Below are 8,774 nucleotides of genomic sequence, written 5' to 3'. Positions count from 1 at the left end.
TGGGGTAGGAGGACGCTGAGCTCTGGTCCTAGATCTTTTATGTACTCATTGTGAGGCCTTTATCCCTTTTAGTGACAATTACGGTTTAAATATGAAGTATTGCCCCAAAGACTCATGTATTGAGAGCTTGATCCTTAGTGCAGCAATGATCAGATGTGGTGCCTAGAGAGATGGATGGATCATGAAGACACTGATGTCATGAATGGGCTGACCCATTGGTGAATTCATAGCTGAATGTGCTGATTGGTGGGTGCGTGTTGAAGGAAGTAGGTCACAGGGCTAGAATCCAGAAAGGTATATTCTTGTCCTTGGCTGCTTCCTCCTCTGGTTCTTTCTTTCCTTGCTCTGCTTCCTGACCACATGAAGTGGGCCCTTCCGCTACGATAGTCTGCCTCATCATAAGCCTAAAACAATGGCTGACTATGGACTGAAACTTATGAAATCGTGAGCCAAAGAAAATCTTTCCTCCTTTAAGTTGTATGTGTTCCCTATTTTGTGTCAGCTACAAGAAAGTAACTAATACAATGACTCTGTTTTCCCATGTGCACAGTAAAATGTTGAAGCAGTAGTCTCCAGGAATTTTACTGACTCTTACCCTCTGGCACGGGAGAGATTTTCTATTTTCCACACTCTTACTGCCTCATTCAGAGGGCACAGTTATTTCATTATGGAGCCTCTCCCACAGGATTGAATCTTCTGAGCACATGGTTTTTCATTCACAGGAACTATGACATGGGTGTGGGGGCTGACAGTAAGACATCTCTAGCTGATGTATTGGAAGAACCATTTATAAGTTACTTAACCTGCATTAGCCTTAGTTTTTGTACCTTATTACAATTGAAGGGTTGATGTAAGCTCTCTTGCTAGCATATAATAAGTATGTAATAAATAGTTGCTTTTGAATTTAGATTTCCAGAGTCTGGCAAAGTTTCTGACCCAGGATTGGCATTCTGAAATATTAGATGAAAAAAAAATTGAAGTGGTGATAAAAAGAGCTAAAACTGAAAAAGTAATTTGTCAGTAACACTGAGGGAACCTTGGGAACCTCCTCCTTGTACAAAGGATTCGCTAGGCCTGCATCTACTTGGGTTTGTGAGAAGGCTGTGGCGAGAGTGTAAGTACACATTCAGCTCACAAAAACGGGTATTGCCTGGGGCCCTCATCCAAGCTCTGCCAATCAGTGCAAAGTAATGGATTCTCCAGCAGACAACTTCTTGCAGCTGCCAGAGCCTGGCTGTACTGCACATACTCCAGACTCAGGATTCTTGGCTACCTCCCAGGCCCTTGGAAGCATCCAGTGCATTCTTGGCCACAGCACACCCTATGTAGGGGAAGGGGGGGTACTCTTTGGGCCAACTGGGGACTGCTGTATGGGTGAGTTGAACCAACTTTCTGGTTGGGGTGCCACGTGAGGAAGATAGATTAAATCCTAAATCTGGGGAAGCCACAAGTGAGAGCATATCTAAGCAGAGCTTTGCCTAAAGAATGGAGTTGGGATGTGGAACACAGGTATATCTCATTTGGATGCATTTAGTAATAATAAACCCTCCTGCCTTTGGCCAAGGTTAAACTTACTGCTGAGACTTGGAGGCTTTGTGGGTATCTAGAATTCACCGCAGGTCACCCGGTGTTGATCTCCAAAAGGGCATCAAGGCAGCCTCAAACACTATCTAGCAGCAGAGGCAAGGCTGGAGGCATTCATCTTAGCCCAGCAGTGTGGCTTAGGAATGTAGGTGGAGAAATAGCCTGGGCAGGCCAAATGGACTGCTGCACAGAACCATGGATACCAGGGTGTGACAAGGAAGTGAGCCTCACTCAGCCAAACCACACACACACATCATTCTTCAGAAGCCTGCTTTCAGATTCAGCAAGATCCTGAGAAATAATTTGGAAAACCCTCTTTGCCTGGCAGGCAGACAGAGGCACATGCCACAGAGGGGTCCCAGGCTACCCATGATCCAGGACTTTCTTGGCCAGCTGTCGTGAGTTTGTGCCAGCATCTCCATTCAATCCTACACACTGCAAGAGGCTTCCTAGGGCCAGATAACAGTGCAGATGGAAGGATAAATACAGAGAAGCTGCAGTCTAAGGCAAGTTGGGCGAACCATGGACCCAAATTAACATTTTTCTTCTCCATGAACCACCCATTTTTCTTGGTCATTTTTTCCCAATTATCACATCTATGAAGCACAATAAGACACCGTGGAGACTGATTCCTGGGAGAGTGGAGGAAGGGTGGCTCTATCTGCTGGGGACTTCAAGAATCACATCCAGGGATATGATTCTGAGCCTTGAAAGTGAATAGGACTGTTATGGATTGAATCCATTCTTCCAAAATGGTATACTAACCCTTTGCACCTGTGAATTTGACCCGATTTGGAAACAAGATCTTTGCAGATGGAATCACATTGAGATGAGTTCATTAGGGTGGATTCTTAATGCAGTTAACCCTATAATAAGAGAAGAATGGCACGAAGACCCAGAGAACACAGGCATGCAAAGGAAGAACTCCATGAACAACAGAGGCAGAGACAGAAGCAGTGCCACCACCAGCCCAGGAACACTGAGGCTGCAACCACTACCAGAAGCTCTGAAGAGGCAAAGAAAGGGCCTACCTCTCAGTGGCAAAGCCTGGTCCTGCTGACACTTTGATTTCAGAAATCTGGCTCCCAGAACTGTAAAAGGATAAAGCATTTCTTTGTACTTTTAACCACTGAGTTTTTGCTGCATTGTTCTGGAAGCTCTAGAAAATTAATACAGGACCAGAGAGCTTGTATCCTGAGGTTGCCCATTGTTCTTCATGTCCCCTTTAGACCTAGGTCATGACCAGTCCTATCCAGGTTCAAAATAAAATGAAAAGTGGAAACATAGGGAGACCAGGGTGAAAAAAGACCCAGGGCTAGAAGGTTTGGATGATACTTGAAGGAGAATGAATTTGGCTGCAGAGCAGCAGCCACAGTGAATGGGGCTGGAACAAGGGCCAACACCAGATTATGTCACCTCATTCCTCAGCCAAATACAACTTTGGACTCCCTCTCCCCTCAACACTGGCCTTCCTCTTCCTCAGCAGGGTAAGGCATGTGAATGTCACATAAATTACCACAAAGACAACCTCCCTCCTCTCCACACCTTATGTAGATACACTGCATGCTTGCGTTTTGGAGTGTTCTTCTTCCCTGTTTATTCTGAAAAATCCATAACCTCTCTGATCTCCACCTACACTTGGGATAAATAGCAAGGCAGATGAAGGCATCAGCAAGATGATATCAAAATATGACAGTCACTATGATAGATATTTTCTAGAGTTTGCACAGCAGAACTACAAAGGTAAAATCATTGTTTCGTGCCAGATCAAGGTCAGAAGAGAGAAGTGCTGCAGATCCCCAGACTCAGAATCTTTGATGAAGATACCCACAGGGAACCACGGAACAACAGATGACCTTACAAGTCAAAGAAAGAACTCACTGTACCTTGGACTGGGGAGCCACGTCAAGCAACAAGCCAGAGTGCTCAAAGACATCTGAAGGTATGGAGAATAAGCTTTCCACCCTTTCTACCCTTGCAACCTTAATATTATGCCTGCACCTGTGTCTACGTGATATCACCCTGGGCGAGGGAGGGCTTGAGTGCAAGATGTGAAACGAAGAAGTACAGCCCTCCAAAGCCACATCAAGATAGCAGAGGCTGGTGGTAGAAAAATTATCACTTCAATCATTCACTTATTTATTCAGGCATTTATTTAGCCACCTAGTGAGCAACTACTAAATGCCAGAAGGAGCTCATAGGCAGCATGGTGAGGTGGGACACAGGACGTGGGGATGAGGTGGCCTGGATCTCACATGGATAGATTGGTTAACAAATGTGCTCCATGTGAAGTTATCTACAGCATGGAGAGAAATAACTTTCCGTGCAATTTTAAGTTTATATCCCATTATTGGAACATCCTAATTTGCACATGCAAAGGTTTGAAACACTGCATAATTTTCATAATCTCTTTCTGGTATTGCTTTATTTTTAAATTATATTAGAAGTTTAAAATAAATGAATATGAGCCCCCTTGGACTTCTATGGGATAGTAGTGTCCCCCAAGGGCAGCCTGGAGGAAGGTGTTTTGAGCTGTTCTTTCCTAATTTTTCATGCTCTCCAGCAAAGCAAGGCCAAGCAAACTCACTGTCATTAAAAGAAGCACAGGTCTTGCCATGACACTGAGTTTCATTCCTTCCTCTCACTCCATGAGATTGCTGCTTCTGAGCAGCTCCTGGGTAGAAATTCTGGAGATGCCACCACCCAGAGCTAAGCTTTGTGTTGGATGCTATACATACAGTGGTGAGAGAGAGGGAGTCAAGAGGTATCCTTACCCCCAGGGCTTTATTACAGCATAAGAAGTATTCACAAGGTGACATGAAGAGTGGGATTTACCAAGGCAGGACAGTATACCAGGTGACCTGACATAAAGGGGGCAGATTGAGTGAAAGAGAAAGCTAGGACCTGGATATTGTGCTTCTCCACTGCATATAGAGGGACCACAGGGGATTTTCCTGAGCTATTCAATCTCTGGCTGTGGTCTCATGACACCTATCTAACTTTCTAATTAAGTCTGTCACAGACCATTTATTTACTTGTTCACTCATCTGCCTTTCCCAGTGGACTGTGAACTCTTCATCAGCAGAAGCCCTTGCTGTATCTCCTTGGGCCTGGAACAAAATGGCTTCCTTATTGGAATTTGCTGAATGAGTACATCCAGTATCATTCTCCACACACTGTGTTTTGACCACCAACCAGCTACAGTTGATTTAGGGAGACCAAGGCAGTGGTAGGGAACCTTCACACTCAGCTCAGCAGCAAGCCCACTTCAAAGGAAGATGATGGAGAAGAGACAGTTAATACATGTGCATTAAATTTACCTTAGAAATCTTCTAGTTAAGCACCACTGGGGTTTCCCCAATCAACTAAACATTTGAAAAAATAGCCCATAAGATACAGAACATGCACATGGTGTGGCTGAGTCTAGCTGGTTGTGGTGATGTCTTAGATAAAAATAGCCCCGCTATGGCCTGATTCTGTAGGGAAGACAAAGTCTTCTCAGTTTTGACGAGAGGGAGGGGGATCACTCTCTAAATCCTACTTTTCAACAAAAATTTTTAAAATATATTCTTTATTTTCCAATCATGAAAGGAATACTGGCTTACTAGAGACCATTTGGAAACTACAGAAAATCACAAAGAACCTCACCAAATGCTTTGGCATGCTTCCTTCTAGTCTTTCAATGCAACTCAGAATGACAGCAGAATGAGGAATAAGTAGGAGAGCAGGGAAATGTGGTCATTTTGGTGTTATTTCATATACAGTGAGTTATCAAAGTAGGGCTTTGCCTTTTTGCATACACTTTTACTTTTATCTGATTATGAGAGCAATATATTCTAATTTTGGAATTGATAAGAATGAAGTTCCTGTCACCTGTGTGTCACCACCAGGAGATAAAGACTTAATATTCAGAGCCACTTTTTCCAAAGCCTGTTTTCTGGGTAAATCAGTATAGGTGAGATATCACTGGGCAGGAAATACTGCATCCTGAGAAATTATTTTCACTTAATTTCAGATAAAGAAAGATTTTCCCCCACACCTAAAAATCTTTTGGAAGTGGAGAATAACAATACAACCACATTTTCTAGATGGTTAATAATTTATTTAATAATTTTAATGGCTTGGGGATTTCTAAAATTTACAACTCTGTATATAAATGTTGTGACCAATATTTTAGCTGCACATTTTTTGTGTGTAAAAATCTCATTCAGGAGCTAAAGCATGTACAGTTGCTTTAGAAAACTTTTGGTCATATCTGCTTACTCAAACATATGCTTACCCTTTGACTCAGCAATCTCACTCAGAGATCTATACTTAAAGGAATGTAGTTTGTATGTCCACAAAAAGATAGGTAAAAAAACAATACATAACCTTATACATAGTTACTTCAAATTTGCATTATCCAAATTTTCATTGATAGAAAATTAATAAATAAATTATAGTATAGTCATAAGTGGAATACCATCAGATATGATCTGGACATTTGTCTCCCTGCCTTCAAATTCATACTTTGAAACCTAATCACCAATATGATGGCTCTGGGGAGTAGGGTCTTTGGGATTAGCCCACTTAGAAGCCCCAGCGACCTCTGTTGTCCCTTCCATCATACGAAAACACAGCGAAAAGGTACCATCTATGACAGGAAGCAGTTTCTCAACAGACTCCAAGTCTTCTGGTGCTTTGATCTTAAATTAAATTTCCAGCCTCTAGAACTGTGAGAAAGAAAGTCCTCTTGTTTTTAATTAGAAATGATGAAATATTGATACATGCAATAAACAGATCTCTCACAAATTGTTAAGAAAAAAAAAGCAAAACACAAAAAGGAAGTTTGTGTAATCCTACTTCTATGAAGTTCAAGAACAGATAAAGTTAGTCTGGGTAGAAATCAGAATGTTGGTTCCCCATGGATGGGAGAAGGCTGTTTTCTGACTAAGAAAGGTTGTGATGGTTAATCTTCATTGTCATCTTGATTGGCTGGACACACGTAGGAAATTAGTAAAGCACACTTCTGGGTGTGTCTGGCTGCATCATTGGGTGTGACCTTATATCTGGTCTCTGGGTCCTTCCTCTCAGACTCTTCTTTGGCTCTCTGCTTCTTGGGTGCCATAAGTCAAGCAGCTTTCTGGCATCATAATGATTCTGCTAAGGAGCCAGCTAACCAGAGACTGGAACCTGAGGCAAAATAAACCTCTCCACCTTTAAGTTACTCGTGTCAAGTATTTTGTCCCAACACAGAAACTTGACCAATGCAAAGGACATGAGGAGATCTTTTGGGTTACTAGAAGTAATTCTGTATTTTGATCTGGGTAGTGATTATATCTGTGTCGGCAAATGTGAAAGTCTGTGAAGCTATACCTTTAAAATTAATAGAGTTAATACAATTTACTATATATAGGTTTTGCCTAAAATAAAATTCCTCCCAGTGCCAGTACATTAGCTCACCAAAGGAGAATTTCAGTTACTTCTGCACATGGTGGCCATTTTCTATGAAAACTTTTGTGGCAGAGCTTCATGAACTAGAAAGCAACATGTTGTAAAGATTATCCTTTTTCTTGCAGTGTCTCACCTCTGAGAAAGCCTATGGCGTGGCAGAGAGTTTCCTTTTGGGGCATCATCATATTCTTTTCCTTGAGTTCTTAAAAATATTGACCTTTTGAGGTCAAGCACAATTGTCAGCAATGGCTCGACGTACTTCTTCACTTGATAAATGGGATTGCCAAGATGGTGGTCAGAGAAATGATTTGTCCACAGCCAGAGTCAGGCACATTGGGTTGAGCTCTTCATTCACTGGATGATCCCGTGCTGAGTATCTAGCCCGTGCTAGGCCTGGGCCAGGTACAGCGCTCAAGGAGCTTTTCATTAACAGTACAAAAGAATGGGGGCCTCACACCTCTTAGGATGCCCACTATCCAAACACCAGAAAATAACAAGTGTGGGAAATGCTGCCGAGAAATTAAGGATGCAGGGAAATTGATGGTGTAGCCAATTCAGAAAACAGTATAGTGGTTCTTCAAAAATTAAAAATAGATGTGGATACAAAACAATTGAAAGCAGGGACACGAAGAGATATTTGTGAATCAGTGTTAGTACTCCCACTTTACAATAGAAAGTAGAAGCTATCTATATGTCCATTGATCAGTGAATGGATGAAGAAAATGTGTTATTCTAAAAGGTAAGAAATTCTGTTGCATGAAACATGGATAAAATTTAAGAACATTTTGGTAAGGGAAATAAGCCAGTCATACAAAAAAAATATACAGTATGATCCTCTTTTTCTGAAGTATATAGGGTAGGCAAATTCGTAGAGATGGGAAGTAGAAGAGTCCTTGCCAGGGACTTGAGGAACAGTGTTAGTTCTGGAGGATGGGGAATAAAGAAGTGAAGTATGACACTAAAGGGGTTTAAGGACCCTGCACTTCAATCCCAAGTGTCCCCTATATTGCTATGTCCATTTCTATTGTGGGTGTCAGTCTTCTAATCTATAAATGGGAAAGAGTGAACTAAAAGTACCAGAAAGATCCTTCTCTGGTGGCCTCTGATTCAACACGACTACTCTTCTTTTGAAAGACTAAAAACTAGAGCCAGTTCCCACAGTATCCTCTTCCATCAGCCTGGTCCTGAGAATCATTTGCCTTTATCACTTTAATCGTGACATTGACATTCTAGTGTCCATTTTTAGTATATTACTGGGCTCCTTAGGAATCCTTGGTTTTCCACAGGTTTCAAGAGGCTGCCAGCATTTCAGGGGCCCAAAAAGTCCATTTTAGAGACATTTTTCAGGGCTTAGGCTCAGATCCTGGCTCTGGGGTGCATCCAAACACCACAAGCAAATTGGCCTTTGGTACTTTAGTACTTTCTAGATCACTCATGATGAAAGAAACAGAACCAAGAAGTATATCTTGAAAACTGCAGACCAGCACTGGATGGCTTTGGTGTCAGGTTTGTGCCGAGGCGTATTAATGTTCCCACAGTGTGAGTCACTGTCAATTCTCCCAGAATCCCATGCTCAGCCTGGGGGCTGCTTTGAGATCCAGCACTTACACTTCGTATCTAGGTGGAAGATTAGAACATATGTACAGTGACCATGGTCCACTGACTCAATAAATAGCCAGATCCTGGCAATACACTACAAATTCCCCTTGGTTTCTTTTAACACATGAATTATGAAATTTTAGAGCTTTGTATCCTTT

General features: G+C 42.1%; 1 long non-coding RNA gene across 2 annotated transcripts in view; it reads left to right on the top strand.

Annotated features, from left to right (window-relative positions):
• Positions 1 to 280: 280 nt before the first annotated feature.
• The window catches only part of LOC104872921, a 13,565-nt gene continuing 5,071 nt past the window's right edge, over positions 281 to 8,774 (top strand). Inside the window, exons 1-2 of one of the 2 annotated variants that reach the window (XR_783311.2) lie at positions 281 to 444; positions 3,351 to 3,526. This is a non-coding gene — a long non-coding RNA (uncharacterized LOC104872921). Of the gene's footprint in view, positions 478 to 3,350; positions 3,527 to 8,774 lie in introns of both variants that reach the window. The other variant, XR_783310.2, reaches the window with a different exon arrangement.

The sequence above is a fragment of the Fukomys damarensis genome, unplaced genomic scaffold (assembly GCF_012274545.1).
Source record: "Fukomys damarensis isolate Sample0158 unplaced genomic scaffold, DMR_v1.0_HiC HiC_scaffold_36, whole genome shotgun sequence".
NCBI classification, from domain to species: domain Eukaryota; kingdom Metazoa; phylum Chordata; class Mammalia; order Rodentia; family Bathyergidae; genus Fukomys; species Fukomys damarensis.
The sequence above is the reverse complement of the archived record's forward strand: the minus strand, read 5'-3'. Positions and strand labels throughout refer to the sequence as shown.